The sequence below is a fragment of the Clavelina lepadiformis genome, chromosome 4, assembly GCF_947623445.1.
Source record: "Clavelina lepadiformis chromosome 4, kaClaLepa1.1, whole genome shotgun sequence".
Classification (NCBI taxonomy): domain Eukaryota; kingdom Metazoa; phylum Chordata; class Ascidiacea; order Aplousobranchia; family Clavelinidae; genus Clavelina; species Clavelina lepadiformis.
Genome location: NC_135243.1, coordinates 18,915,042 through 18,924,305, shown reverse-complemented (window position 1 = coordinate 18,924,305; position 9,264 = coordinate 18,915,042). Strand labels below are relative to the sequence as shown.

Genomic DNA, 9,264 nt, shown 5'->3' with positions numbered 1-9,264 from the left:
AATTGATTCTTTAAACAATAAATATGATTCTTATACTCGGCATTGCGATTGTTAATTTTACTTAGCCGATACAGTTTCGACTTTAAATAACTTCTAAACTGGACACGCATTTAGTAGACCTAATTCAGAAGTCAGATAAGAAATAGTCTATAGTTTATCCTTTGGAGTCAGTAATTTCGTATCAACATGCAATTAGTTTCTTATGAAGAAAACTATATAGAGCTAAGAGAGTCAATCTGATATTACTAAGCACTGAGAGGTATAAGTTATAAGGGCAAATTAAAAACTTTACTGTTCAAATAACAAAAATCAACTAGATATTTTTCCCACTGTGACTTTACCATCGCCGTCGCCAGCTCCCTCATAGCAATTCGTTTTCGGCAATAACTTCTTAACCACAACATATATTATTTTTGAAAGTTGTTTCTCCGTTATAGGCTACATACTTGTAACTTTTCTTTGAATTTAGGTCAACTCGTTTCGTGTGCAACTTATGTATCGTGTGCTTAGTTCATTTCTTAAGGTTATAATCGTATGATAAATTCACAAGTTTTACACGCTTTAGCAAATTATGAGAATGAGCTTTGTTTATTTTAATACAAATAAAGTTGTTTTTCACGTGCCAGAAAAATTTAACCCGATGGCATCAGGTTTTCCACAATAGGGAATAACCCTGGTTAGGGTAAGCGTCATACACACTGTCGTTAATGTTTAGTGAAAATCTTGCAAGCCACCTAAGTTCATGGTTAATGTATAATCGATCTATAAATTGTACTTTGTACATTGATGCCAGACATAGCTCATTAAAAAACGTCACAATCAAACAAGATTTTGCACAAAATGCTGACATGGCTTGAATTGTACAGATAAACGTGTTGTATACGTGATATTTTAAAGAGGAGCATTTTTATTTGTATAATAGATTCTTAGTGATAGCAATTTTAGCATTTTTCAAAATTATGACACTGTAGTCTACATAGACGATACATGTCAAACTAACTGCCGCGGGCCACATCCGGCCCGCTTTACAATAAAACTTGGCCCGCGTAGTTATTTCATACATTGAACTATTTCCGGCACGCAACATCATTGTACAGTATAACTTCCTTTTTTCAAGCAAGTAAAAAGATTATACTAATGACACATATATAAAGTATAAGCAAAACGTATGTGGCAGGTACGGTTAAAGGTTATACATCGCAAGCAACAATTACAACACAACGTTTATCAAGAATACACAGGTTCTAAGTCATAAAAAGTTTGATAACGACGTCAAAGCAACGGCACAAGCGTGGACATTTTTCATCAAAAGCTATGGTTAGGGCGGGGTGAAATACTTTTGCATTGCTGCACACAGTTTTTCAATCTGCTGTTTGAAGGGACCTTCATTTCGCCGGTCCCATGTGCGTCTAGCATACGCGGTCCTCTTAATAGACCTGATAATTTCGTCAGGGTTAAAAGTTTGGTTTTCAAACAGAATCGCGTTTCTATATTTCCAAATCTTTTGTTTTACTACTGTTAGCCAATTGGTTAACATGTCTGCAGATTCGAAATCTGGGCCACCTATTCCGTCGAAGTTTGTTATTGTGGTTGGATCGAAGTTAATATCGTCACTACCAGTTAGAATTTGCGCAACGCCGGAAGCACATTCCCAAATAGTGCTTATTTTTTTACATTTAACTATCGTGTGCAGCACTAAGTCGGGACTGTTGGCGTAAAAACGACATGCTGTTTCCGTGTAGGGGACAAAGTTGGTCATATCATCTCGAGTGGGTAAATCATTCCATATTAACCTGTAGTTGAAAGATCTTTGGGCGTTTGCGAGGATTGCGTTGTGTACTTAGGGCCATGTCGATTGTTCTGGCGAATTAAAATAAGATTGTGGGTCACAATCGCGTATGATACGCTGGTGTATTTTTTTACTTTTCCACTTAAAATCTCTTTCAGTGAGAAACGATGCTTCCTGATTATTCCGAGCATATGTTCATAATAAATCGATGGGGAGGTGGCATGCGGTGTACGATTATTATCAATCTGGAAACCGAGGAGGTTGGACAATTGGTGTTCTATCGTGCGGTTTTCGAAAGACAGAACCTTGTTTTCTATTTTGTCCCTGCAAAATGGGGTCAAACGTTTTAAATAAAACAAATCCGCATACACAGGAATATTGAGTATGTCATAACCGCCGTGTAGTGACGCTGACCATCGAACGCAACCGGCATAAACGTTCTTTTAACATTGTAAGTAACGTGGCAAACTGCTGTGTTTAACTTTTAATTAATGAAGAATATTGCCTCGCCTTGGCAAGGTAGAAAAATAAACAGACTCATTGTATTGCTCCCAAACACGGAAATCTTTAGTAAAAGGCGAAAGATTTATACTGTGAAGGGAAGCCAGAGTGATGAATTCAATATGCAGAAATTGTACTAAAAAACAAAAATAACTTTGCGTTTGTGGTACTTTTGTAATATGTAACATCATATGCAATTATTGATAGTTTCATGGCATATATTTACGTTTTAATTGTGTATAAAGCAGTTTTACTAACAAAATGTCTTTTTTTAGATCACTCTTAAAGATAATTATCTTGCTGTAGTTCAGGCATAAACGTTTGTCAAACACACGCTTCCCCGCCTAACCATAATTGCTCGGCCGGCGTTTGAATAAAAAGCGTGTTTCCGATAATTACTGAACCGTGACTACAGCAGCGTAAACTCAGTCAGACGGGGGTGACCAGCCTTGTTGGTTATGTTAATTCTTATTTCTTGCTTAGTTCTGTATAGGTAGAATAACAACAACAGTTTGGCATTGGCCTGGCTGTGTACTAAAGATAAGACATGTACTGACAAGACACATACTAAAATTAATGACATCATTATTTGTTGTTGTTGTGCAACTATATCATTTCGTATATACGGTTTCGGTTGTTAACATTTGTGTTTTTAATGTGTATAGAAAATATACATGTTATCAATAAGATATCTTTGAAAAATAAACAGCAAAAAAAATATTTTTAAATATATGATGTACGTGTGAATTTCAACTCGGGCACGCGGGCTATCAAATACTTGAAACCAATTTAGTCCACTCTGTTCTGGCACAACCTTTAAGACACAAGCCGACTAAATAAGAAAGAGAACGAGGAAGCTTGTATTGTATTGTATTGTATTGTTTATTTTTCGCCATTAATTGTGCAGAGCAAAAGTTACGATGCTAACCGTTGTAGCTATAGCACGTTCTATAGCACCTATAAGATTCATGTTCACGAACAGTTAACGAGCAGATAATACAGTAATTGTTTTTATAAGGTACCACGAAGTGAAGAAACAAACTTGACATTTGTTATAAACAAAGTGAGACTAATATTTTCGAAGCTGGCAATGGATTTTCCTTGCATGACGGGAACAGACTGAACAGCTTACATGAGCAAGCAAACACAAGCGATGCACTGTGCTCATTATTTTCATCTTTCCAACAGTCTTGATTTAAAAAAGTAATTAATAGTACAGTAATGGCCAAGGTATTTATCGGATCGACCGCCATTTAAAAGTCTATCGAGATAAAAATACAATTCGAGTCTCGAGCACGCGCGTTTTCATGAAGGTCTCGTAACAATATGGTGTAACAGAGTATTTCCCAAGACAACACGCAACATTCGAAAGAGAGGCAGATGATTGTTTCATGGAGGCAACATCGTTTCCTGATGCGGCAACCACGTCTGTTAGTCGCTTTTCAAGACACCTCTAATGATGTTTGCTGCTTATATAGAAACACTGACGAAAACAACTTTTCTGTCTTGTACCCAGTAGAATTAAGGCTTCAGTTCTAATTTTGTTAAAAAAAAGCAATAAAGTACAAAGTGTATAAATTACTACTTATACAAAATATATGTATATTATAGCTTAACATGAATGTAATTTGACATATTACTTGAATGTGACTTGCTTCTACTTTGCTAAAAAGCCTTCAAAGCTAAGTTTTGAGAGAAATACAGCAAGTCAGGATTGTGCCATATTAAAAGTTTTCTTTAAAATAAAAAGCAGTAACTGTGAAACGTAACTGTAAATGGTAAAAAAGAATATCAAGGTAACATACTAATAAGTTGTTCAATTTGCTAAAGCTTAAAAATCATTTATCGCTTATTAAAATGTCACGTATACACAACACGCTTATCTGTATACTTCAAGCCATGTCAGCAATTTTTACAAAATCTTGTTTGATCTTGACGTGTTTTAATTAGTTATGTCTGGCATCAATGTGCAAAGTACAGTTAATAAATCGATTATACATTAACTATGATGATACTCACCAGAACCATCAAGGTAAACAGATATTTCTTTCTTGCTATACATCACACAGAAAACGTGCTGCGATATCGGTATACGGCCTTAAAAAACTGGCAGCGTCTGATTATAATTATAACCCATTTCAGATTGTACACTTCATTTAAAGTAGGCAGGAACAATACTTTTTATCAACAACATTTGTCTCATATCATGTAAATCAGTCCTGCACAATTCAAAACACGAAAGGGCAACAAAAATTAACAAATATTTACCTCGGGAAGTATGTGAACAATCCGAACAATAAACCATTTTGCTGTTTTCGCCACCATATTTTTCGAACTGCAAATGGCGGAGAGAATTTCAAAATCAGCAACTTTAGCCGACTTTTAACCAAATTTTTCTCCAGTTTTGTGTGACGGATTTTGATAATTTTATTATCTAGGAAATTTTACTGCTTCTATCTTTTTTGTTTTGAAATCTTCTCGTGTACATCATTACTGTGACGGTTTGGATAAGATTTGGCAACCAGGGCACCGCAACGAGTACATTATACTCGTTCATCACGAGGAGTTGGCGACAAGCGCACAGCACATACTGTTGCAGCGAACATGTACACAAGCACAGCTAACAGCTATAATGCACTGGTTAAAAGTGATGCTGATTGCATATCCCAAACGCTGGGCAGTTCATTTTAGGCAAATGCTTGCCCAGGACATCCACTTCTCAAACTTGCTTATGGTTCCAATCTATTGAGCTGGGTAATGGAGACACTTGTTTTACGCATAAATGCCGGTCAACCTGGTACGATCGAGCAGAAACAAGATTAAACAAACTTTTTTGCTTTTGTGAAGTGAAGTTACACTTGAATGGAAGGGGATGAATAGGCAAAATTTGTCAAAGTAATTGTGTTATAAGTATGTAACACTTGTCATATTATAATGACAACCTTAATTACAAATTTATTTTAGTGGAGTGCAAAGTTTTGTCAGCTCTGTACAACTCCCTTTAATATCAGATTAACAGAAATTTTCTTGTTACTGGACCTCCAAAAATGGGCACGAGAGTTAAAACATATATTTTCTATTGTTGTATGTAAACGGGCCACCAAAAAAGTTCTGGCGGGCTGTATGATGTGCATGTCTGATCCAAATACATTGTGAGTTACTTAGTGCTAAAATTTGATCATCGAGGTAACAAATTTTAACTTGCGGACAAGTTGGCTCACGTTAACTAGCTATTTAGCAGTTATCATCAAAGAACAACTTTACGTCACTCAAAGCATGCAAGCTCCCTTATGGCTGTTTTATTCAAGATTAAACACAAACTTATAACTGCAAGCCAAAAAATGCTAAACAACTACTATACATCTATTCAGAAACTGACTTTATCATAAGTTTAACAATGAACGACAGTAAAAGTGCAACACCTTCCATTTTCACAATATGCCATATAGGTCACAACGTTGCTTCCGAAACTTCATCTGTTGTTTTATTCACAACAATTATTAGCCGGGTCAAAAGCACACAATAATATTGCAGTAAATATAAATTAACAAAAACAGTCTGGATTTATTGCATAAAATTAGTTTTTAATAACGCCAAGTATTTTGATAAATAGCGTTGGTAAATATATCAAACACAAGTATTGATTATATTTGTGTAGTAATACTGAGCATAATTTGTTAAATGTAGCATGGGACATGAATTGTTTCACTTCGTCTTACAGACGTGGAGCTTTCCAAAGAATTGAATGTATAAATGTCCAATGACCAGCACAGTTAAACGCATACAATCAATTTGGCGTAAATTAAATTCTGATATGTGAAATGTCTATTTGCTTTATTTTCCTTGAAGTTCTTTAACCTTTGCGATATATTTTGCTTCAGCATCTGCAGTGGACATGCCTTTTCTGCCATTCCAAGCGTCCCACTTTGCTTTGCCCTTCAGATCGAACATACCCGATCGTTCCGTGTTGCAGTCGCCAACTGTTGCTTGCTTGTAAAATCCATACAGTTCAAGTAAATCTGCATCACTTGGTCTGGTTGTCAACTGTTTTACAAGCTGAGCAGCCTCAGTGAATTCCTTTGAATTTGTCATTTTGTTATAATTTAGTAAAAATTTTCTGCAACTGTAACCTATCGTACAAACTGAAAGTAAATACACACACGTTAAATTTATACTTCAGGATTCTATCCAGGAAATCATATAATAACAGCTTAATCGTAGTTAGTTTTGAAGTATGCTTTGAAGAAGAAATGCGAGGTTCAATAACGTACACCTTATTTGTAAAAATAAATACAAAAGCCAAGATCTTAACCATCGTCTTATTTTGCACACGTTTCGAGTCATGCTTAATTCAGTTGCAATGTGATACGAGAGAAGCGCACAGTCGATCCGCACTATATATAGGGGAGGAGAAAGAGGAAGAAAGGGAAAAAAGATATATTTCACGAAAAAAGATATACAGACCTGAAGAAAATGAAAGTAGTCCAATCAACAACTATCGCAATAAAAGAACCATCTTAAATATCAAAATGTAACTACTGTAATGCAGTTAAGGTAGTTATGTAACCAAACTTTTTCTCAGCCAGGAAACTTCCCGCTTTACAGCTAGTCAATTAGCTCCATTTGCTCCATTTGCTTTACTAACTTTTAATAGCTTTTCTTTGATAAAAACAACCATCCCACTTCTATAAAACTGAAACGCAGACTGAATTAACACTCGCCCTGCACTTCCAGCCGAGCGCAACACTAATCCAAAACAAATTCCACGCAATGAGAAAATAAACGCGGGACGCTAAATACCAATTAGGCCCTAAGGGTAGCGATGTAAGACGTCACAAGAGATCGACTAAAAACATGTGTACATATAAATAAGTAAAATACGGCAGCACGTGAGCAAACATAAAACGTGACGAGCATGCATACAAATGACAAAATGCGAATAAAAACGGAAGTTGACCCACACATTTGACTAATATAACCTATAAGAGTGGTGCGAATAAACAGTGTACAATGTGATGGCTATGAAACGGGTGCATAAAAATAATCCCGTGACAGTTATGTGGTTTATGCATTAATAGAACATACGTCATTACTGTTACATTGTATATCTTGTATTTATGTTGCCATGAATGTTAATTTGTTTAATTAAAAAATTAAATTGTGTGTTTTAATCACTTGGTTATGCACAAAAATTGCACATTTTGCTGCATGCGAAAATTCGAATTCTCGTTCAAGTTAGTGCCGTGGCGTTGTTTAGATAAGAATATCTTTCTTAACGCATCACTGTTGGCAGCAGCCGTTACTTTTTTATTTCAGTTTATTGAATATTTTTGCAGCGTAGTTAATTTTCGATGGATTACGTCGAGCTTGCTTCACGCAGAAGAACTAGATTCACGGTTTTGCAATGTTCTTTTGAAATTTTTCTCCACGCAGCGGTGTACTCTAAAAAGGTTCTTGCATGAATGACAAGACAAAGAAACCTCATGTAGACGAAAAAACTCAGATTGTTGGAAATGCTCCCGAAATTTTGATCAGGTTCTGTTCAGCGCATTCCACTCGAGAAAGAACCGGATCCAACGGCAAATTAGAAAATCTCATCTAATCATTTAAAGACCTTGCCAGTAGTTCTCTTGAAATATTCTCTGAATAACCGTTACAACCGTTCTTACAACGTTTTCGTGTTGATAGTGACTAATGAGAATGAACGACAACAATACTCCAACTTGCAACCTCTCTTGCACTTAATCGCTTGTTTACCAAACTTCTTCAGCATATAAACCTTTCGCTGATGGTTTGTAGTAATTGACCTAAACTATGTTGATAATTGGCGGACTCAAAAGACTGCAATGGTTAAATGCTTGGCTTCAAGACGCGGCGAACTTGCTTCACAAGGCTTGTTTCGCTTCTCATTGCTGGTTTTCACTCCCACCATGTGACCAGATTGTGCCAGTTTTAAACTTCGTCTTCAAGTAGCTTAACTTTTATCGTTATGCCGTCTCAACTCTTACAGAGTGCGTGTTTATGAAGCTTTGTATAGATATTTCAACTTCGCGTTTAAGTAGCCCATTCTTTCTCGCAAAATGTAAATACTTAATGTAGTGTATCTTTGTTAAAGTGATAGAGTCAGAGTGAGGTCACCCCGTCAGCGCTGCCGCCACACTTGAACAGAAAACTTTACAAAAACGCTTGCGCGGCATCGATTCAAATGGCTCTTGCTGTCTGAGAAAAAATGGTTTTTGAATTTATTTTACACTGATCACTATTATCAGTGCAACTTTATCCCACCATGTCAACTTCTCATAAACTGCAAATGCAATTTAGGCTATATCTTCAACCCAACAGTATATAGAAAGTGTTTGTTGACAAGGCCAACAATATTTGTTTTTATTTCTATACATGGTTGCCATCGGTCTCTACTCAAAAATAAGGACGACTGGGAAACGAAAGACGAATACCACCCTAAACAGTGCACAACAGGAGAAAGCAACCCATGTTCCTAAAAAAAACAAGACACTATCTGCATGTTCTTCATTTTGGTATTACTTTGGTACAAAATTGTATACCACAGGTGTCAAAATGCCCAAAATACGATCCCTTGTCCTAAAAATAAGACGAAAATAGGACAAACATATTTTCTAAGACACGGACCTTTAAAATAAGGACAAATCTTAGAAATAAGGACGGTATGGCATCCCTGCCGATAACCTTATACAGATGAATGATAAAAACCTGTGTTTATTTTATAGTTTAATGACAGAATGTAACATAAACAAACTTTCATTGTTAGAATTGTAGTAAATGTAACACTGGTCAACAAAAATTTTGTTGCATTTCTACCAACACTTGTTCTTACCTAATTTGGGGGCGCTGAATCCGAATCTGACCTTAGTTTTTTTCTGAAAGGTCTAGATTTTTTGCAAATTGAGATTTTTTATTTTTTGTTTACTAAATTCAAATTTTCTGAAAATTACATG

General features: G+C 35.9%; 2 pseudogenes; both read right to left on the bottom strand.

Moving 5' to 3' along the window:
- Positions 1–2,292: 2,292 nt before the first annotated feature.
- On the bottom strand, positions 2,293–2,402 carry LOC143457923 (U5 spliceosomal RNA; annotated as a pseudogene).
- A 3,172-nt stretch (positions 2,403–5,574) lies between these two features.
- Positions 5,575–6,455, bottom strand: LOC143452030 (acyl-CoA-binding protein pseudogene; annotated as a pseudogene).
- Positions 6,456–9,264: the final 2,809 nt, after the last annotated feature.